Source organism: Oncorhynchus gorbuscha, unplaced genomic scaffold (assembly GCF_021184085.1).
Source record: "Oncorhynchus gorbuscha isolate QuinsamMale2020 ecotype Even-year unplaced genomic scaffold, OgorEven_v1.0 Un_scaffold_2157, whole genome shotgun sequence".
NCBI classification, from domain to species: Eukaryota; Metazoa; Chordata; class Actinopteri; order Salmoniformes; family Salmonidae; genus Oncorhynchus; species Oncorhynchus gorbuscha.
In genome coordinates, this window is record NW_025746737.1 from 32838 (window position 1) to 56191 (window position 23354).

General features: G+C 47.5%; 1 pseudogene; it reads left to right on the forward strand.

The window, feature by feature from the left end:
- Positions 1 to 4573: 4573 nt before the first annotated feature.
- LOC124025068 overlaps positions 4574 to 23354 on the forward strand; it is a 34796-nt pseudogene continuing 16015 nt past the window's right edge.

Here is a 23354-nt window from a genome sequence, read left to right on the forward strand (position 1 = left end):
TCTTCCCTGCTGTGCTGCTGCCCAACCCAGGCTTGGCTGAAAAGGTCTGTAGGGTTTTTTACATGGCTGAAAAACATTTGACTGAGATGCAGAGAGGAGATTTACCTAAACAAAGAAATGTAGAGGGAAGGGAAGTGACCCTTGATGAAAATGAAAACGTGTCAGTTTGTTCCTTTCACATGGAGTAATAACATGTTCAACTACTTAAGACATTGTCTCGAATCATCTATGCTGAACAAAAATATAAACGCAACATGCAACAATTTCAACGATTTTACTGAGTTACAGTTCATATAAGAAAATCAGTCCATTTCAATTCATTAATAGGGCCCTAATCTATGGATTTCACCTGACTGGGCAGGGGTGCAGCAATGGGTAGGTCTGGGAGGGCATAGGCCCACTCACTTGGGAGACTGGCCCACCCACTGGGGATCAAGGCACAGCCAATCAGAATGAGTTTTTCCCCACAAAAGGGCTTTATTATAGACAGAAATTACTCCTCCGTTTCATCAGCTGTCTGGGTGGCTGGTTTCAGACGATCCCGCAGGTAAGGAAGCCGGATGTTGGTGGCTGATTGGCTGAGAAACCCTTTCTTGTACTTTGATCTGAATGTGATCCTGGTACAGATGAACAAGACGTGGGAGGAGGCTCTGGAGCACTGCAGGAAGCACTACACTGACCTCACCAGCCTGCTGTCTGAGAATGAGCAGCTCCTCGTCCAGAGAATTATGAATTCAAAGGGGGCCCAGACGGACCATGTGTGGACGCTTTTTCAGTGGTTTCTGTCTGTGGGTGAACGGGGACACCTGGAGAACCAGGCCTGTACTGGGAGGAGGTTGGCTCAGGCTGCCCCACCCAACACCTCCGCTGTGGGACCCTGGCCAGAGAGGGAGAGCATTGGGGATCCAGGGACTGTGAGGAGAGGAGGAACTTCCTTTGTTACTAGTGAATTGGTAATTCAATGTAATTCTATTATTAGAATAACATGTTATGTTATGTTTGTCAATTATTTAAAAAAAGTTAACATGAATTTGTTCTAAAGCCAAAGATGTTGTTACATAAATCAAGATTAATGGAAAGACAGCACAGCAGGCACCGGGTTGTGAAGGAGTGGATGAGACATTTATTAATATACTAGCAGTGTTGGAACTTAAAGGGATACTTTGAGATTTTGGCAATGAGGCCCTTTATGAACTCGTGGATAAATCAAAATGAAATGTATATATATAGCCCTTCGTACTGTTGTACTGCTGTACAGAATCCCAGCCTGAAACCCCAAACAGCAAGCAATGCAGATGTTGAAGCACGTTGCCCAGGAAAAACTCCCTAGAAAGGCCAAAACCTAGAGGAACCAGGCTATGAGGGGTGGCCAGTCCTCTTCTGGCTGTGCCGGGTGGAGATTATAACAGGACATGGCCAAGATGTTCAAATGTTCATAAATGACCAGCATGGTCAAATAATAGGTCTGGGACAGGTAGCACGTCCGGTGAACAGGTCAGGGTTCCATAGCCGCAGGCAGAACAGTTGAAACTGGAGCAGCAGCATATTTATACCATATTTATCTTTCTGTGTCCAGTATGAAGGAAAGTTAGAGGTAGTTTCATGACCCAAAGCTAACTAGCTTTAGAGCAATGACTGCTTGCAGATACCAGTAGACTTCCACTCGTTGCGATAACGCTAAAATCCCTTTAAGGATTCTGTGCGCTTCAAAAGCTGTTGTGTTGCAACAATAATAACATGGAGGAATAAGCAGATTATGTCCTTTTTTGTCAATCTTTCTTGCCTAGTTTACTAGGCTATTATTAGCCTACTGGAAAGGAATGTGCAAATAGACAAATTCAGAAAATCCACTACAGACAGCACTTTGACAACACGGGAGCTTGCATGCCAACCCGCAGCTCTGCAGTGCACCGACTGCGCAGGGTGTAGAGATTACTCCTCTTGTTCAACCAAGATCCCAGACACCATTTTATTTTGTTGAATGTCACACATATAATATATTCCTCTATTTTATGGTGTTCTGACTTATTAAACGGTGGGATATCAATAAAATAACTATTGTAAACATATTATCTGTAATGTCCAGCGAATCTAGTGCCCGAAATCAGGCGTTTTAGTCTTAAAATGTATAAATTCCATAACTCAGAGATGTAATTGCAAAAAGGGACTCCAGAGTGGGGCAGTGATCTAAGGCACTGCATCGCAGTGCTGGCTGTGCCACTAGAGATCCTGGTTCGAGTCAGAGTCCAGACTCTGCACTGCATGCAGCTGGCAGCTCTGTTGCAGCTGGCAGCGACCAGGAGACCCATGGGGCAGTGATCTAAGGCACTGCATGGCAGTGCTGGCTGTGCCACTAGAGATCCTGGTTCGAGTCCAGACTCTGTTGCAGCTGGCAGCAGGAGACCAGGAGACCCATGGGGCAGTGATCTAAGGCACTGCATCGCAGTGCTGGCTGTGCCACTAGAGATCCTGGTTCGAGTCCAGACTCTGTTGCAGCTGGTCCAGACTCTGATCTAAGGCAGCATGCAGCAGCTGTGCCCTAGAGATCCTGGTTCGAGTCCAGACTGTTGCAGCATGGCAGCGACCAGGGACCCAGTGATCTAAGGCACTGCATGGCAGTGCTGGCTGTGCCACTAGAGATCCTGGTTCGAGTCCAGACTCTGTTGCAGCTGGCAGCGACCAGGAGACCCATGGGGCATGATCTAAGGCACTGCATCGCAGTGCTGGCTGTGCCACTAGAGATCCTGGTTCGAGTCCAGACTCTGTTGCAGCTGGGGACCCAGGAGACCCATGGGGCCACCAGTGATCTCGAGTCCAGACTCTGTTGCAGCTGCATGACCAGGAGACCCAGTGCTGGCTGGCTGGCCATGTCCTGGTTGTCCCAGGAGACCCATGGGGCAGTGCACACGCACTGGATCCTGTCCAGACTCTGTTGCAGCTGGCAGCGACCAGGAGACCCATGGGGAGTGATCTAAGGCACTGCAGGAGACCCATGGGGCAACTCCTGTGGTGGGCTGGCTGTGCTCGAGTCCAGATGTACACTGCAGCTGGCAGCGACCAGGAGACCCATGGTCCAGGTTAGGGAGGGTTTGTCCCCAGGTGTACTTGTCCCATTGCACACTAGCAACTCCTGTGGTGGGCTGGGTGCAATGACACATTGGTTGACACATTGGCTGGCACTGTGTCAAGAAGCAGTGTGGCTTGACCTTCGCCTCCCGAGTCTGTACGGGAGTTGCACTGATGGGACAATAATGTAACTACCAATTGGAAACCATGAAAAGGGGGTAACAAAAACAATAATTTAGCACTTGTTGGTAGTTTTGAAAAACTGCAAACAGGAAATCATAAGGTCGATTGATCTTCCGGGGAAGTGGAAGCAACTTTTTTACAACTGAAAGAGATCCAACGGGGCAAAATAAAGTTCCCTACTTCTCTCTATTTTTGTATTTAAAAATATATAGATATATTTAACCTTTATTTAACTAAGCAAGTCAGTTAAGAACAAATTCTTATTTACAATGACGGCCTAGGAACAGTGGTTTAACTGCCTTGTTCAGGGGCAGAACGACAGAGTTGTACCTTGATTTGTACCTTTAACCACTAGTCTACCTGCCTGCCTCCCTCTAACCACTAGGCTACCTGCCTCCCCTCTAACCACTAGGCTACCTGCCTCCTCTAACCACTAGGCTACCTGCCTCCCCTCTAACCACTAGGCTACCTGCCTCCCCTCTAACCACTAGGCTACCTGCCTCCCCTCTAACCACTAGGCTACCTGCCTCCCCTCTAACCACTAAGCTACCTGCCTCCCCTCTAACCACTAAGCTACCTGCCTCCCCTCTAACCACTAGGCTACCTGCCTCCCCTCTAACCACTAGGCTACCTGCCTCCTCTAACCACTAGGCTACCTGCCTCCCCTCTAACCACTAGGCTACCTGCCTCCCCTCTAACCACTAGGCTACCTGCCTCCCTCTAACCACTAAGCTACCTGCCTCCCCTCTAACCACTAGGCTACCTGCCTCCCCTCTAACCACTAGGCTACCTGCCTCCCCTCTAACCACTAGGCTACCTGCCCCCTCTAACCACTAGGCTACCTGCCCCCTCTAACCACTAGGCTACCTGCCTCCCCTCTAACCACTAGTCCTCTATCACCACTAGTCCTCTATCAGTATCTTCAGAAAACAAGCACAACTAGATTTTTACAAAGTGGCCGAAATGCCACGTCCACTTATGTTAGTACTGTAAAGACCCTGGGTTTATAAGCGCGGATATCGACTCTGCCGGTCGAGCATGCTTTTGCGGCACAGTAAATAGCGCGCTGGACTTCTGGCTAGAAGGTCAACGGTTCGAGACCTGCTCCCTGCTGTTTCAGTACAGTACATTCATAACAACCTAAACATTACGAAACTTCTAATCGATCAAATAGGCCTCACGTAGCAACGGTTGTTGTTTAGAAACATCGGGTTGATTCTAGCAGTGGTGTGTTCTACATTGTTGATAAAGTTTTGCCATTTTGAAAAAATACGCCCCCTTGAGTTCTTCCGGGAATCAGGAGTCAGCTGACTAGGGCACTAGTTTACCACAGCCACACAGTCATAAACCCCGCCTGTTTCTAAAATATATATTCTTAAAATCTGATTATAAACCTAACCGTAACCACACTGCGAACCATACGCCTAAACCTAACGCAAAATTAAGCCCCCAAAACACATTTCTTAAAAAGAATGTTTTTTTACGACATAGCCAATTTTTACTTTGTGGCTGTGGTAACTATCGGAAAACACTAGAAAAAAACAGAACAAGACAACAGTGCAACGTTATGGTAAGTTGTATTATTTCCTCTTTTCAAACGTATTCACTTGCTATCTCATCATTGCAATAACTTAGAGGCTATTCGCCGTTATAGTTACGGTTATAACGTCTTTGTCGTTACCTAGCTAAACATCCATAAGCTGACAGAGCCTGTTCGAGTAAACAACTACAGTGAAAGCTAGCTAGCCTAGTTCAGCTAATAAACTAGCTATCCTGCTAACAAACTAACTTGACAGGCTAGCTACTGCACTTCCTGATGAAACATTACTTAGGAAGCTACCTGGCTTGCTAACTTAAAGTTTTGCGAACGTACTAGCTAGTAGCAAGTCCAATGTCACATATATTATATTTACAATTTCGTCAAAGAAATTGTCTGTGGTTTCGTTTCTTGGAAGCCTTGCTAAATGCACAGTTCATGTTTACATCTTGCTTGGATGCATTACTCCAGCTGAACCGCCAAAGATAATCACACGTAACGTTACACCGGAAATTTACCCTCAGGTACACAAATCACATTACAGTACTTTGCTTGGTCATTCAGAGAACAACCGCTTACTAACAAAAACGTCAACAACCTATTGGACATGGTTCTACACTGAACAAAAATATAAACGAAACATGCAACTTTTTTATTTTTATGAGTTCATATAAGGAAATTAGTCAATTTCAATAAATTAATTAGGACCTAATCTATGGATTTCACATGACTGGGAATACAGATATGCATCTGTTGGTCACAGATACCCCTAAAAACACAAAAAGGTAGGGACGTGAATAAGAACCAGTCAGTATCTGGTGTGACCACCATTTGCCTCATGCAGCGCGACACATCTCCTTTGCATAGATTTGATCAGGCTGCTGATTGTGTCCTGTGAAATGTTGTCCCACTCCTCTTCAATGGCTGTGTGAAGTTGCTGGATATGGTCGGGAACTGGAACACGCTGTCGTATATGTTGATCCAGAGCATCCCAAACATGCTCAATGGGTGACGTGTCTGGTGAGTATGCAGGCCATGGAAGAACGGGGACATTTTCAGCTTCCAGGAATTGTGTACAGATTCTTGCGACATGGGGCCGTAAAAAATCTTGGTCGACCGAGAGTCGTCTGTTCTTTCGACCAATCAATTGGTCTAAATTTTAAGACGTGTTTTTCCATATACAGACCCATCCTATGTGTTTTAAATCAACTATATGCACTGAGCTTGTCTGATGCTTTAAGCGCACTGTTTGATGAAATAATTAAGACACACGAATGACTAGATGGAGTCTGACCACAATTGATCTGATTGTGCTCAGACTTGCTTCTCTGTGTTAAAAACAATGACAGCGAGTGACTGTGTGACTAGCACCGTTGTCTCTCTCTCCTCCCTGCTGCAGCGACCACCACAGAACATCAAGTCTTTATCGCGCTGTCCATGTTGCTGAAGCTGTAACATAAATACAGCCATTTCTGACTGAAAAGTTCTGTTACCAAAATCCCTAATTTGTTTAGGAAAACATTCCCGATTCCCTCAACCCTTGCTCTTTTTACATGACACATGTATACATAGCATGCACGTGAACAACAGGGCCTGACCTATAGCATATCACAATGCTTCTACACCTGCATTGCTTGCTGTTTGGGGTTTTAGGCTGGGTTTCTGTGCACTTTGAGATATCAGCTGATGTACGAAGGGCTATACAAATCAATTTGATTTGATCGACAAATAACAAACGCTGAACACGTATGACAGCAAAATGGATGCAGAGGACATGACAAATGAACTCGATGGTGGTTCATGTTTTGAGGACGAAAGACTCGACCTTCGCCTCCCGAGCCGTTGGGAGTTCCAGCGATGAAACGAGATCGGAATTGGGGAGAATAAATGAAGCAGGATCAGTCTTCTGTAGATATGGAGGATTTATAGAGCCTGGCACATTTAGGCTATTGATTATAGACCTAATTAAGTTGGTTTCCTCACTCTCTTTCCTTAGACAGTGCTGTTTCCTCGTCTCCTCACTCCACTGCTGCCTCCGCCACATTGTTCTCACCGTTCAATACCAGCCTGACTAGACGAGTCTGTAGGCAGCCCGGTACCAGCCTGACTAGACGTGTCTGTAGGCAGCCCGGTACCAGCCTGACTAGACGTGTCTGTAGGCAGCCCGGTACCAGCCTGACTAGACGTGTCTGTAGGCAGCCCGGTACCAGCCTGACTAGACGAGTCTGACTAGGCAGCTGTAGGCAGCCCGGTACCAGCCTGACTAGACGTGTCTGTAGGCAGCCCGGTACCAGCCTGACTAGACGTGCCTCTGTCAGGCAGCCCAGCCCGGTACCAGCCTGACTAGACGTGTCTGTAGGCAGCCCAGCCCGGTACCAGCCTGACTAGACGTGTCTGTAGGCAGCCCGGTACCAGCCTGACTAGACGTGTCTGTAGGCAGCCCAGCCCGGTACCAGCCTGACTAGACGTAGGCAGCCCGGTACCAGCCTGACTAGACGTGTCTGTAGGCAGCCCGGTACCAGCCTGACTAGACGTGTCTGTAGGCAGCCCAGCCCGGTACCAGCCTGACTAGACGAGTCTGTAGGCAGCCCGGTACCAGTCTGACTAGACGTGTCTGTAGGCAGCCCGGTACCAGCCTGACTAGACGTGTCTGTAGGCAGCCCAGCCCGGTACCAGCCTGACTAGACGTGTCTGTAGGCAGCCCGGTACCAGCCTGACTAGACGTGTCTGTAGGCAGCCCGGTACCAGCCTGACTAGACGTGTCTGTAGGCAGCCCGGTACCAGTTTAAACATGGAATGGAAGTACTTTAGTGCAAAAATAAATAAATATATAAATAAGTGTTTAAATATTTTTTTAACAAATCCTACAAAGTCCTCATCTTTGTTATCTCTCTCAGATATAGGACAGACACTTCAAAACATACGTCCATTTGATTTATCCCTCACCGACTTTATCACAGTGACAGTATTTTTCAGTTCCAACCCATTTCTGGCGACCTTCCTCCTTAAGTTTCCCAAAACCACAAGCGATGCCTGTTAACGTTCAGACTGAACGTCTGGCCTCTTAAAGTCCCCTGGAAGAAGATGCCCCATCAATCGGTGCTAAAGGTCGTTGGCCTCTATGAAGGGGGCAGGCAAGGGGTTAATAATAATAATAATAATAATAATAATACTAAAAGCTATTTGATTCAATTGTTTTGTCTTTCCAGAGCGGTGAGGACTGGAATATGTGAACATTGTACACTGCTGGTGATATATAACCCACCGTTGAAAATGCCTGCGGTGTCCCGCGGGGCGAAGGACTTGTACCTCTCTACTAACCTGGGGGACCTCAACAAGAAAGCTGAGGTCAAGCCGGACAAAATCAACACCAGGAGGTAAGCTGTTGTTCTGGCATGGATGTTATTTAAATGGACCTGGTAACAGGCCTGTTGTTCTGGTATGGATGTTATTTAAATGGACCTGGTAACAGGCCTGTTGTTCTGGTATGGATGTTATTTAAATGGACCTGGTAACAGGCCTGTTGTTCTGGCATGGATGTTATTTAAATGGACCTGGTAACAGGCCTGTTGTTCTGGTATGGATGTTATTTAAATGGACCTGGTAACAGGCCTGTTGTTCTGGCATGGATGTTATTTAAATGGACCTGGTAACAGGCCTGTTGTTCTGGTATGGATGTTATTTAAATGGACCTGGTAACAGGCCTGTTGTTCTGGCATGGATGTCATTTAAATGGACCTGGTAACAGGCCTGTTGTTCTGGTATGGATGTTATTTAAATGGACCTGGTAACAGGCCTGTTGTTCTGGTATGGATGTTATTTAAATGGACCTGGTAACAGGCCTGTTGTTCTGGTATGGATGTTATTTAAATGGACCTTGTAACAGGCCTGTTGTTCTGGTATGGATGTTATTTAAATGGACCTGGTAACAGGCCTGTTGTTCTGGTATGGATGTTATTTAAATGGACCTGGTAACAGGCCTGTTGTTCTGGTATGGATGTTATTTAAATGGACCTGGTAACAGGCCTGTTGTTCTGGCATGGATGTTATTTAAATGGACCTGGTAACAGGCCTGTTGTTCTGTATGGATGTTATTTAAATGGACCTTGTAACAGGCCTGTTGTTCTGGTATGGATGTTATTTAAATGGACCTGGTAACAGGCCTGTTGTTCTGGTATGGATGTTATTTAAATGGACCTGGTAACAGGCCTGTTGTTCTGGTATGGATGTTATTTAAATGGACCTGGTAACAGGCCTGTTGTTCTGGTATGGATGTTATTTAAATGGACCTGGTAACAGGCCTGTTGTTCTGGTATGGATGTTATTTAAATGGACCTGGTAACAGGCCTGTTGTTCTGGTATGGATGTTATTTAAATGGACCTGGTAACAGGCCTGATGTGACCAGTTCATGGTCTGGTATGGATGTTATTTAAAACGGCCTGTGACCAGCCAGTGGTCCTGGTAACAGGCCTGATGTACCAGTCAGTATGGTCCTGGTAACAGGCCTGATGTGACCAGCCAGTATGGTCCTGGTAACAGGCCTGATGTGACCAGTCAGTATGGTCCTGGTAACAGGCCTGATGTGACCAGTCAGTATGGTCCTGGTAACAGGCCTGATGTGACCAGCCAGTATGGTCTGTATTGTGAGTTCCAGCTATGTCCAGAGTGTATGGTAAATGTTCTGTTGTGAGTTCCAGCTATGTCCAGAGTGTATGGTAAATGTTCTGTTGTGAGTTCCAGCTATGTCCAGAGTGTATGGTAAATGTTCTGTTGTGAGTTCCAGCTATGTCCAGAGTGTATGGTAAATGTTCTGTTGTGAGTTCCAGCTATGTCCAGGGTATGGTAAATGTTCTGTTGTGAGTTCCAGCTATGTCCAGAGTGTATGGTAAATGTTCTGTTGTGTGTTCCAGCTCCAGAGTGTATGGTAAATGTTCTGTTGTGAGTTCCAGCTATGGGTATGGTAAATGTTCTGTTGTGTGTTCCAGCTATGTCCAGAGTGTATGGTAAATGTTCTGTTGTGAGTTCCAGCTATGTGTATGGTAAATGTTCTGTTGTGAGTTCCAGCTATGGGTATGGTAAATGTTATGTTGTGAGTTCCAGCTATGTCCAGAGTTTATGGTAAATGTTCTGTTGTGAGTTCCAGCTATGTGTATGGTAAATGTTCTGTTGTGTGTTCCAGCTATGTCCAGAGTGTATGGTAAATGTTCTGTTGTGAGTTCCAGCTATGTCCAGAGTATATGGTAAATGTTCTGTTGTGAGTTCCAGCTATGGGTATGGTAAATGTTCTGTTGTGAGTTCCAGCTATGTTCTGTCGTGTGTTCCAGCTATGTGTATGGTAAATGTTCTGTTGTGAGTTCCAGCTATGGGTATGGTAAATGTTCTGTTGTGTGTTCCAGCTATGTGTATGGTAAATGTTCTGTTGTGAGTTCCAGCTATGTTCTGTTGTGAGTTCCAGCTATGTGTATTGTAAATGTTCTGTTGTGAGGTCTAGCTATGTGTATGGTAAATGTTCTGTTGTGAGTTCCAGCTATGTTCTGTTGTGAGTTCCAGCTATGTTCTGTTGTGAGTTCCTGCTATGTTCTGTCGTGAGTTCCAGCTATGTTCTGTGGTGTGTTCCAGCTATGTTCTGTGGTGAGTTCCAGCTATGTTCTGTGGTGAGTTCCAGCTATGTTCTGTGGTGAGTTCCAGCTATGTTCTGTGGTGTGTTCCAGCTATGTCCAGAGTGCCTGTAAGATCTTCAAGGCTGCGGAGGAGTGTCGTCTGGATGGAGACGAGGAGAAGGCCTATGTTCTCTACATGAAATACCTAACGGTTTATGATCTCATCAAGAAGAGGCCCGACTTCAAGCAGCAACAGGTGCCGACCGTGGTCCATTAGTTCACTCCGTACCACCGACGGTAGCCCTGTCTGAAACAAGTGTTTCTTTATGTGGACACGTTCAGGATCTAAACCTTCCTTGTTCTTCCATTTGGTCCCTAGTGAATACGACCCATGTTTTGCTACTCAGACCACAGAGGGAGTTCAAGCCATGCGATATGTTTTAATGGAGACTGGGAGCTCCCACCTCCCCATGTATTCAGTGGGTTTTTCAGACTGTAGGAATGTAATGGGGGGCGCAGCGTGTAGAGGGGAGAACAGGGGAGGGGGGGGGAGTAGTGGGTGAAGAGGGATTCAACCCCATGCCGACACGGGCTGTGTGCTTGTCGACTGCAGAACTAGTGATGAGCCACACTCCCACACGGGACTGTTATGATACTGACCATATTGAGGGTTCGATCCGTACGAGGACAAGGCTTCCTACCGTGATTTCACTCTCTATTGATTTTCCCGATTGGTTATAGAATAGTACTGTCTTACTCGAAGTGGATGCTGCTGGTTTCACGTTAACCATCAATACTAAATAAAGGTACTTGACATTGTGAAAAGTCATTCCGTTTGGCAACGACACAATGTATTGATCTTTGGCCAGCTGTGTTTTTCCCTTGTTGAGACCGCTGTCATCTGAAGCACCTTTCCTCTCTGTTGTCCAAGGAGTTCTTCCTGTCCGTGTTAGCCCACCAGCTTTAAAAAAGCCATAGAAGAAGCCGAGAAACTCTCTGAAAGCCTTAAACTCAGGTTGTGTGTTGTCGTCGTTTATTCACAGACATTGCGTTCACTATGTACCGGATGTTACTAAATCAACTGGTATTCAGTTGGCATAGGTTTTAGCTGAACTTCAATAACCATGAATGGTTTGAAGGAGAACATGGACTTTACCAAAGACGGAGATACGTTGATTTGAAGCTATAGAATCTCAGCCTAATGCTTCTACAGGTTACTGTTTCTGTTTTCCTGTGTTTTGTGTGTGTGTGTGTGTGTGTGTGTGTGTGCGTTTAGGTACGAGGAAGTCGAGGTTCGCAAAAAGCTTGAGGAGAAAGAGAGACAAGAGGAGAAGAAAAGGAGGGAGGATAAGACGGAGAAAGATGGAGGGAGGGCATCTCCGAAAGCAGGGAAAGAGATCAAGAAGGTAGGTCCCTGAATGATGACGGGGACACAACAGCTCTATCGAAGGCTGTGAGGTCGATACGTAAGCTCTGTCAGCACCACCCTGTCGACACCACCCCTGTCGACACCACCCCTGTCAGCACCACCCCTGTCGACACCACCCCTGTCGACACCACCCCTGTCGACACCACCCCTGTCAGCACCACCCCTGTCGACACCACCCCATGTCAGCACCACCCTGTCAGACACCACCCATGTCAGCACCACCCCTGTCGACACCACCCTGTCAGCACCACCCGTTGTCGACACCATCATTTGTCGACACCAGTTGTTGTGGTTGAGAGTTGGTCCTTTAAGATGCTGTGGTCTCAGTTGTAATGTTCTGTGTTCTAGGTAAAAGAGCAGAAGGAGTTGAAAAATTTAACTTCAAAAGGTAAGGATGGTGACCAGCAAACTGACTCAAATGCTTGTTAAAAAGTTTCAGAATTTGAGGTAATATGGGTTATGACATGAATATAAGTTGTTTTACACAACAGGTTGATGTTTATTGATTTATCCATCTTTATTATCCCCTCCGTACCTACCTCCCTCCCTCCGTACCTCCCTCCCGCCGTACATCCCTCCCTCCGTACCTCCCTCCTGCCGTACATCCCTCCCTCCGTACCTCCCTCCCTCCCGCCGTACATCCCTCCCTCCGTACCTCCCTCCCTCCCGCCGTATCTCCCGCCGTACCTCCCTCCCGCCGTACATCCCTCCCTCCCGCCGTACATCCTCCCTCCCCGTACATCCCTCCCATCCCTCCCTCCCGCCGTACATCCCTCCCCCTCCCGCCGTACCTCCCTCCCTCCGTACCTCCCTCCCTCCGTACATCCCTCCCTCCGTACCTCCCTCCCTCCGTACATCCCTCCCTCCGTACATCCCTCCCTCCGTACCTCCCTCCCGCCGTACCTCCCTCCCTCCCGCCGTATATCCCTCCCGCCGTATATCCCTCCTCCGTACCTCCCTCCCTCCGTACCTCCCTCCTCCGTACCTCCCTCCCTCCGTACCTCCCTCCCTCCGTACATCCCTCCCTCCGTACATCCCTCCCTCCGTACATCCCTCCCTCCGTACATCCCTCCCGCCGTACATCCCTCCCTCCCGCCGTACATCCCTCCCTCCCGCCGTACCTCCCTCCCTCTCTCCCTCCCTCCCTCCCTCCCTACCTCCCTCTCTCCGTACCTCCCTCCCTACCTCCCTCCCCCTCCCTACCTCCCTCCGTACCTCCCTCCCTCTCTCCGTACCCCTCTCTCCTCCGTACCTCCCTCTCTCCCTCCCTCCCTCCCTCCCTCCGTACCTCCCTCCCTCTCTCCGTACCTCCCTCCCTCTCTCCGTACCTCCCTCCGTACCTCCCTCCCTCCCTCCTCCCTACCTCCCTCCCTCCGTACCCTCTCTCCGTACCTCCCTCTCTCCGTACCTCCCTCCCTACCTCCCTCCCTCCCTACCTCCCTAGCTGCGGTGTCAGCAGGAGGGATCACAGCAGAGGGGTTGTTCAAGATGATGAGGGACCAGGCCATTACGGTCATTGTGATGGACGCTCGCTGCCTCCGAGACTTCCAGGACTCACAGATCCAGGTCCCCACCCAGACTGTCATCAGTGTCCCAGAGGAGGCTATCAACCCTGGGTACGGAGGGAGCGATGGGTGACCCATGCCCAAATAAATGTATTAAAAACGACTAATAATCACTACGGGCTACAAGCTGTCTTCTCTGGGGCCACATTCAGCCCGTGGGCCGTGTGTTGTGCACCCCTGCACAGGGTAACAGGTCATCATTCTGTTCCCACAGCATCACAGTGAACCAGATTGAGGCCAATCTACCTGATGCGTCCAGAGAGACGTGGAAGAGACGGGGGTTCGTAGATTACATCATCCTACTGGACTGGTTCAGCTCTGTTACTGACCTCAAACTGGGAAGCACCTTACAAAGCCTCAAAGATGCTCTCTCTTCAAGGTAACATAACATAGGAATGTGTGTTTCCATTGAGGTAATGTGTGTTTCCATTGAGGTAATGTGTGTTTCCATTGAGGTAATGTGTGTTTCCATTGAGGTAATGTGTGTTTCCATTGAGGTAATGTGTGTTTCCATTGAGGTAATGTGTGTTTCCATTGAGGTAATGTGTGTTTCCATTGAGGTAATGTGTGTTTCCATTGAGGTAATGTGTGTTTCCATTGAGGTAATGTGTGTTTCCATTGAGGTAATGTGGGTTTCCTCAGTCAGTGTGTTTAATTGAGGTAATGTGTGTTTCCATTGAGGTAATGTGTGTTTCCTCAGTCAGTGTGTTTCCATTGAGGTAATGTGTGTTTCCATTGAGGTAATGTGTGTTTCCTCAGTCAGTGTGTTTCCATTGAGGTAATGTGTGTTTCCTCAGTCAGTGTGTTTCCATTGCTCTGGATAAGAGCGTCTGCTAAATGACTTAAATGTAATGTAAATGAGGTAATGTGTGTTTCCTCAGTCAGTGTGTTTCCATTGAGGTAATGTGTGCTTCCTTGAGGGTGTGTTTCCATTGAGGTAATGTGTGTTTCCTCAGTCAGTGTGTTTCCATTGAGGTAATGTGGGTTTCCTCAGTCAGTGTGTTTCCATTGAGGTAATGTGTGTTTCCTCAGTCAGTGTGTTTCCATTGAGGTAATGTGTGTTCCCTCAGTCAGTGTGTTTCCATTGCTCTGGATAAGAGCGTCTGCTAAATGACTTAAATGTAATGTAAATGAGGTAATGTGTGTTTCCTCAGTCAGTGTGTTTCCATTGAGGTAATGTGTGCTTCCTCAGTCGGTGTGTTTCCATTGAGGTAATGTGTGTTTCCTCAGTCAGTGTGTTTCCATTGAGGTAATGTGGGTTTCCTCAGTCAGTGTGTTTCCATTGAGGTAATGTGTGTTTCCTCAGTCAGTGTGTTTCCATTGAGGTAATGTGTGTTCCCTCAGTCAGTGTGTTTAATTGAGGTAATGTGTGCTTCACAGTGGGACAGTACCACTATCCTGCGTAGTGAGCCCATGGTTCTGGAGGGAGGCTATGAGAGCTGGCTCCTCTTCTACCCCATGTACACATCCAACGCCAAAGTCAGACCGCCCCGAACACACAGCTACAGCACCCTCCCACAGCGTGAGTACCCCTTAACCCTTACCTTAACCCTCACCCTAACCCCCCGAACACACAGCTACAGCACCCTCCCACAGCGTGAGTACCCTTTAACCCTCACCCTAACCCCCCGAACACACAGCTACAGCACCCTCCCACAGCGTGAGTACCCCTTAACCCTTACTTTAACCCTCACCCTAACCCCCCGAACACACAGCTATAACACGCTCCCACAGTGTGAGTAACCCTTACCTTAACCCTCACCCTAACCCCCCGAACACACAGCTATAACACCCTCCCACAGCGTGAGTACCCCTTAACCCTTACCTTAACCCTAACCCCCCCCGAACACACAGCTACAGCACCCTCTCACAGCGTGAGTACCCCTTAACCCTTACCTTAACCCCGAACACACAGCTATAACACCCTCCCACAGCGTGAGTACCCCTTAACCCTCACCTTAACCCCGAACACACAGCTATAACACCCTCCCACAGCGTGAGTACCCTTTAACCCTCACCCTAACCCCGAACACACAGCTACAGCACCCTCCCACAGCGTGAGTACCCTTTAACCCTCACCCTAACGCCCGAACACACAGCTACAGCACCCTCCCACAGCGTGAGTAGTCAGCCACCAATTTTGCAAGTTCTCCCACTTAAAAAGATGAGAGAGGGCTGTAATTTTCATCATAGGTACACTTCAACTATGACAGACAAAATGAAAAAAAAAATCCAGAAAATCACATTGTAGGATTTTTAATGAATTTATTTGCAAATTATGTCTGACCCACTGGGAATGTGAAAATTCGAAAAAATAATTCTCTACTATTATTCTGACATTTCACATTCTTAAAATAAAGTGGTGATCCTACCTGACCTAAGACAGGGCATTTTTACTAGGATTAAAAATCAGGAATTGTTAACTGAGTTTAAATGTATTTGGCTAAGGTGTAAGTGAACTTCTATTTCTTATTCCATCCCTTCGATTTGTGTGTATAAAGTAGTTGTGGAATTGTTAGATAGTGCTGCACTGTCAGAACTAGGAGCACAAGCATTTCACTACACTCTCATTAATATCTGTGTATATGTGTGGTATATGGTATGTGACCAATAACATCTCTTAACCATGTGTATGTGACCAATAACATGTGATTTGGTTTAGACCTCTGGATTAGGAGTTATTGTATCATTACTTGTTCATGTTTTCTGTTGAGCAGTGAACTTCAGCTACCCGTCACTGGAGGAGCCCAAACCTCCAACCCCTCCTCCCCCCGAGCCGGACCCTGAACCCCAGGCTCCCCCTGCCTCCCTGGGTAGCGTACAGGTGAACGGTGCCCCCCTGGAGGAACTGACCCCCTCCACATGGATGGAGGCTGACGCCACAGACTCACCCCACACAGGGTTCACTCACCCTGGAGTAGACCACAGCAAGAAGGACCCTGGAGCTGGTCCAGGGACCCCCAGCCAGCCTGGAGGGACAGCCAAGCACATCCCACAGGTTACTGCACGAGCTCATGCATTTGTTTGTTTTTATCATTCATTCAATAAATATTTAGCTTTTTAAATATATTAAAAGCATAGTTTACCCATCACAATATGACATTGGGTTCATTATTTATTTCTTTAACCTTTATTTAACCAGGCAAGTCAGTTAAGAACTAATTCTTATTTTCAATGACGGCCTAGGAACAGTGGGTTAACTGCCTGTTCAGGGGCAGAACGACAGATTTGTACCTTGTCAGCTCGGGGTTTGAACTTGCAACCTTCCGGTTACTATGTGGGAAAATGGTAATGTATTACGTACCATGGCTTGCATTGGATTTGTGATACAAGTCCTAAAACCAATAGCGTTTTGAAAACAGTGCCAGGGAAAACTAAACTAAATCATGGATCGTTCTCATACATTGAGACGGCGTACAGGGTAAAGGAAACCAATTGTCATTTGGGTCAACTGTCCCTTCAAATATATTTCAAGAGAAATCACAATGAGATATTGATAGCTTTTTCCTAGTTCTCAATAGTCCAGAAAGACTGTGTTAATGTCACCACCTAACCTGCCCAGGGACTTCGGTTGAAAATTAGCCGGCTGGCTAAAACCGGCACTTTTACAGAAACGTTGATTTAATGTGCACTGTCCAAGTAAAAATGTAAACTCAAAACTTAAATTTCTGCTTTTTATTGTTCTTCAAATGTCTAATTAAAAGCTTAATCCTCCCTGTTTGTTACCCCCCTCTCCTGCCGTTCCTCGCTCCCCCAGATCGACCGTACCAAGAAGCCATCAGTCAGAGTCTCAGACGGGTCTAAACCCCCTGGATGCCCTCCCCAGGGACCTGCCCCCTCCTCCCAGAATGGCCCGTCTGTACCCCAACCCAACCGCTCAGTCAAACCGGCCTTTGACCGGCGGTGCCGCTGACGGACGAGGAACGAGGTCAGATCCACACAGAGACGGCGGCTCTGATGGAGAAGGCCCGGAGAGAGCAGGAACAACGCAAACAGGAACGCCGCACCGAGGAGAGTGGAGAGAGAGGGAACGCCGGGAGAAGGAAAATGAGGAGATGGAGAGGAGGAAAGAGGAAGAGAACAGGACTCAGGAGAGGAAGAGGTTGGAGAGACACAAGGCAGAGGAGGAGAAGGAGAACGGGGTTAGGGAAGAGCGAGAGAAGGGGAAGGAGCAGAGGGAGGATACGCCGACCAATGGTGATTCTCTGGACTCGCCGGCTCCCAACCGTATCGTCACGGAGATTAAGGTCAGTGTCTCTGTCTATCTGTGGCTGCGTTCTGATTCTCTACCCTTCTCATAGAAGGCGTTCACTCATGTCATTTAAAGCTTTGGTTTGGTGCACGCATGGGAGGAGGGAGTTTCCACCATCTTCCTCACACCAGTCCTTTTAAAACCATGAGGAGTGAACAACTTCATGGTATCCAATTGGTTAGTTAGTCGCTGCAACTCCTGTGCGTCCTCCGAAACCCAACCAAGCCGCACGGATTCTTGACACAATGTCCACTTCAACTGGACTTAACCTGGAAGCCAGCCGCACCAATGTGTCGGAGGTGACCGTGTCAGCACTGCACCCCCCCACCGCTAGTGCGCGATGGGACAAGGACAGACCCTCCCCTAACCCAGACGACGCTGGGCCAGTTGTTCTCCCAGTCGAGGCCGGCTGCGACTGAGCCTGGATTCGAACCCAGAATCTCGAGTGGCACAGCCTTAGACCACTGCGCCACTCCGGAGGCCAGTGTCTGTCATTATACCCTGTTATACCCTGACTACAATGCTCACGTCACAAAATAAATGTAGAAATGTATGTTATTCAATTATTGCACCTGCGCGGCTCGCACGCGTCAACGAGCGTCTCCGTTGCCAAGGGCTAAAAAGAAGTCAGTTCTATTTCTGACGCAGATCACACTGCAAGTCCTGCCTCTCCCATCTCCTCATTGGTTTATAGAAGCAGGTACCCACGTGCCATCTTCTCATTGGTTATACCCACGTGGGGGATTGAAAGATGAACTGTTGCCGGTTGTTGTGGTAATACTATGAAAGTTTTTATGCCAATTATATAAGTTCAAAGATGAAAAAGCCTGCAAGGAGGAGAGATGACTAGAAACAACTTGGTTGACCGTTTTATGTGTGGATTAATTGTCGGAGTAGAGGACCTTGTGCATTTCAGGAAAAATAACAACTCAATGTTTATATCCCAGGACAAATTAGCTAGCAACAGCAAGCTAGCTAGCTAAATTGCCATAAATGTTTAATACTTTTCGACTTGTCCCCAAATTAATGTAATTGGTTCAGAGTTTGTTTTGATATTTTAACCTGCGTGTCGTGATCGCGTTTGATGTAGGGGGACAAAATAAATGTATGCACGATGGCGCTAATGCGCAGCCGGTTTGGGTTCCTTTATTTATACAGGTACGTCAATTAAGAACAGATTCTTATTTACAATGATGACCTGTCAAGCACATCAATACACAACAATGACTCTATACACATCTATATTCACATCAATTACACTACACACCCTCTGGCTTCTGCTACCCAAATATTGTAACCCAACTAAACGTCCTCCCACTGTCAACTGTGTTTATTTTCAGCAAACTTAACCTGTGTAAATATTTGTATGAACATAACAAGATTCAACAACTGAAATGAAAAAATGTGTCCCTGAACAAAGGGGGGGTCAAAATCAAAAGTAACAGTCTCTGGAGTGGTGTGGCCACCAGCTGCATTAAGTACTGCAGTGCATCTCCTCCTCATGGACTGCACCAGATTTGCCAGTTATCGCTGTGAGATGTTACCCCACTCTTCCACCAAGGGACGTGAAAGTTCCCGGACATTTCTGTGGGGAATGGCCCTAGCCCTCGCCCTCCGATCCAACAGGTCCCAGACATCCCTGTGGGGAATGGCCCTAGCCCTCGCCCTCCGATCCAACAGGTCCCAGACATCCCTGGGGGGAATGGCCCTAGCCCTCACCCTCCGATCCAACAGGTCCCAGACATCCCTGGGGAATAGCCCTCACCCTCCGATCCAACAGGTCCCAGACGTGCTCAATGGTATTGAGATCCGGGCTCTTCGCTGGCCATGGCAGAAAATTGACATTCCTGTCTTGCAGGAAATCACGCACAGAACGAGCAGTATAGCTGGTGGCATTGTCATGCTGGAGGGTCATGTCAGGATGAGCCTGCAGGAAGTGTACTACATGAGGGAGGATGATGTCTTCCCTGTAACGCACAGCGTTGAGATTGCCTGCGATGACGACAAGCTCAGTCCGATGATGCTGTGACACACCACCCCAGACCATGACGGACCCTCCACTTCCAAATCGATCCCGCTCCAGAGTACATCAATCATGCTCCAGAGCACAGGCCTCGGTGTAACTCTCATTCCTTCAACGATAAATGCGAATCCGCTCACCCTTGGTGAGACAAAATCACAACTCGTCAGTGAAGAGCACTTTTTGTCCAGTCTTGTCTGACGGTGGGTTTGTGCCCATAGGCGACATTGTTGCCGGTGATGTCTGGTGGGGGACCTGCATTACAACAGGCCTACAAGCCAACCTCTCTCAGCCTATTGTGGACGGTCTTAGCACTGATGGAGGGATTGTGCATTATTGGTGTAACTCGGGCAGTTGTTGTTGCCATCCTGTACCTGTCCTCAGGTGTGATGTTCGGATGTACCGATCCTGTGTAGGTGTTGTTACACGTGGTCTGCCACACGTGGTCTGCCACTGCGAGGAGGATCAGCTGTCCGTCCTGTCTCCCCTGTAGCGCTGTCTTAGGCGTCTCAGAGTACAGACATGGCAATTTATTGCCCTGGCCACATTTGCAGTCCTCGTGCCTCCTTGCAGCATGCCTAAGGCACGTTCACGCAGATGAGCAGGGACCCTGGGCATCTTTCTTTTGGTGTTTTTCAGAGTCAGTAGAAAGGCCACTTACTGTCCTAAGTTTTCATAACTGTGACCTTAATTGCCTACCGTCTGTAAGCTGTTAGTGTCTTAACGACCATTCCACAGGTGCATGTTCCTTAATTGTTTATGGTTAATTGAATAAGAAATACAGTGTAGATATTGGCCAGCATCCTTGAGGCGCCTTGTCACTGTTGACGTTGAGACTGTTGTTTTGCGGGTAGTGTTTAATGAAGCTGCCAGTTTTGTGAGGCATCGGTTTCTCAAACTAGACACTCTAATGTTCTCTTGCTCTGTTGTGCACCGGGGCCTCCCACTCCTCTTTCAATTCTGGTTAGAGCCAGTTTCCGCTGTTCTGTGAAGGGAGTAGTACACAGAGTTGTACAAGATCTTCAGTTTCTTGGCAATTTCTCGCATGGAATAGCCTTCATCAGAACAAGAATAGACTGACGAGTTTCAGAAGAAAGTGCTTTGTTTCTGGCCATTTTGAGCCTGTAATGGAACCCACAAACGCTGATGCTCCAGATTCTCAGATAGCCTAAAGAAGGCCATTTTTATTGCTTCTTTAATCAGGACAACAGTTTTCAGCTATAATAATAATAATAATATATGGCATTTAGCAGACGCTTTTATCCAAAGCGACTTACAGTCATGTGTGCATACATTCTACGTATGGGTGGTCCCGGGATCGAACCCACTACCCTGGCGTTACAAGCACCATGCTCTACCAACTGAGCTACAGAAGGACCGCTGTGCTAATATAATTGCAAAGGGGTTTTCTAATGATCAATTAGCCTTTTAAAATGCTAAACTTTGATTAACTAACACAACGTGCCATCAGAACACAGTAGTGATGGTTACTGATAATGGGCCTCTGTACACCTATGTTCGTAGATATTCCATTTGAAAAATCAGCCGTTTCCAGCTACAATAGTCATTTACAACATTAACAATGTCTTCACTGTATTTCTGATCAATTTGATATTATTTTATTCTTTCAAAAATGACATTTCTAAGTGACTCCAAACAGTAGTGTATGTACAGTAGTATGTACAGTTGAAGTGGGAAGTTTACATACACTTAGGTTGAGTCATTAAAACGCTTTTCAACCACTCCACAAAAATGTCTTGTTAATAACAAACTATAGTTTTGGCAAGTTGGTTAGGACATGTACATTGTGCATGACACAAGTCATTTTTCCATCTCCACCAACTTTAAGGACTTTGGAGATCATTCCACATGAGTGGTGCCACAAGACTAAAAGCAGATTGACCTCCAGGGTTCGCTATCCCTGAGTCCAGGTCTGGTAACTTGTACGTCTGAAGGTTACCAATGAGGTCAATTATGACGGATGTTTTGCTAGAGGGCTTTCTAACCAAAAAGAGCGCAATGGCATCCAACGACGAGACTTCAAGGAGGGCCAGCCTACTTTCTCCGTCTGTCTGTGGCAGTGAGTCTCTGTTTCTGTGATGCTGAAAGAGACACTAAGCATCTAACCGTTTCTCCCAGTCTCTACTGTACCTTTTCAGCCCAACACCAGTAAGCCCATCCCATAGCCAACCCATCTCTTAATATAAACCCCATCCATCCATCTCACCAGTCTGATAGTATCCACAATTTGATACTATCCGTTAGCCACCAGTTAGTAAGCAGTCTGTCCCCAATGACCAGCGGAAATCTGATAAGCCCATCCCATGTGTAACCCATATCCTACTACAGTGGTTCTCAAACCTCTCCTTGGGGACCCCCAGCCGGTCCAAACCTCTCCTCAGGGACCCCCAGCCGGTCCAAACCTCTCCTCAGGGACCCCCAGCCGGTCCAAACCTCTCCTCAGGGACCCCCAGCCGGTCCAAACCTCTCCTCAGGGACCCCCAGCTGGTCCAAACCTCTCCTCAGGGACCCCCAGCTGGTCCAAACCTCTCCTCAGGGACCCCCAGCTGGTCCAAACCTCTCCTCAGGGACCCCCAGCTGGTCCAAACCTCTCCTCAGGGACCCCCAGCTGGTCCAAACCTCTCCTCAGGTACCTCCAGCCGGTCCATGTATTTGATCTACAACTTGTCAACGAATCATCAGGCCCTTGACCTGGCGAATCAATCATCAGGCCCTTGACCTGGCGAATCAATCATCAGGCCCTTGACCTGGCCAATCAAACATCAGGCCCTAGACCTGGTGAATCAATCAGGCCCTTGATTAGGTGAATGTCATCATGCTCTTGACTAGGCAAATCAATTATCTGGCCCTTGACCTGGCGAATCAATCATCAGGCCCTAGACCTGGAATCAATCATCAGGCCCTTGACCTCGAATCAATCATCAGGCCCTTGACCTGGTGAATCAATCATCAGGCCCTTGACCTGGTGAATCAATCATCAGGCCCTTGACCTGGTGAATCAAACATCAGGCCCTTGACCTGGTGAATCAGGTGAGATAGTTTAGGGTTACCTTTGTGAAACACCTGGGGGGTTCCTGAGGAGAGATTTGGAGAACCACTGTCCTAATATACAGCCCATCAATCTCACTGATACCCATAAAGCTAATCTGTACAGTGAAATGATGTGAGCTGTGCTGTGCTGTGTCCCTCCCAAACCCCAGGCTCCCTCCCCCATGAAGCTTAGTGGTGATGTAAAGAGGAGTCGTCAGCCTGGGACGTTAAAGCATAGAACAGTTGATGACTATGTCATACCCAAGGTATATAATCACCACTCTGAACCACCACCTCATTATGGCATGTTGTTGTTTTAGAAAAAGCTTCAGTATTTATTTAGGAGTTTTGTTTCTGCATCCAGGGTGCATGGTCTCGACCGCTGTTGGAAATGGCGGGATGCAATGGCGTTATGGGGACGTTTGATCCCCAAGTTTGCTTTTTTCTTTTCTTTTTTTAATTTGTTCTACCATCGCCTGCCGGGAACGTTCTAGTGAAGCAACAGGAGAACCCTGCATTTAAATACTACTGATAGCTGTCCCCTTTGACTGGGTATTTAAATACTACCGATAGCTGTACCCCTTTGACTGGGTATTTAAACACTACCGATAGCTGTCCCCTTTGACTGGGTATTTAAATACTACCGATAG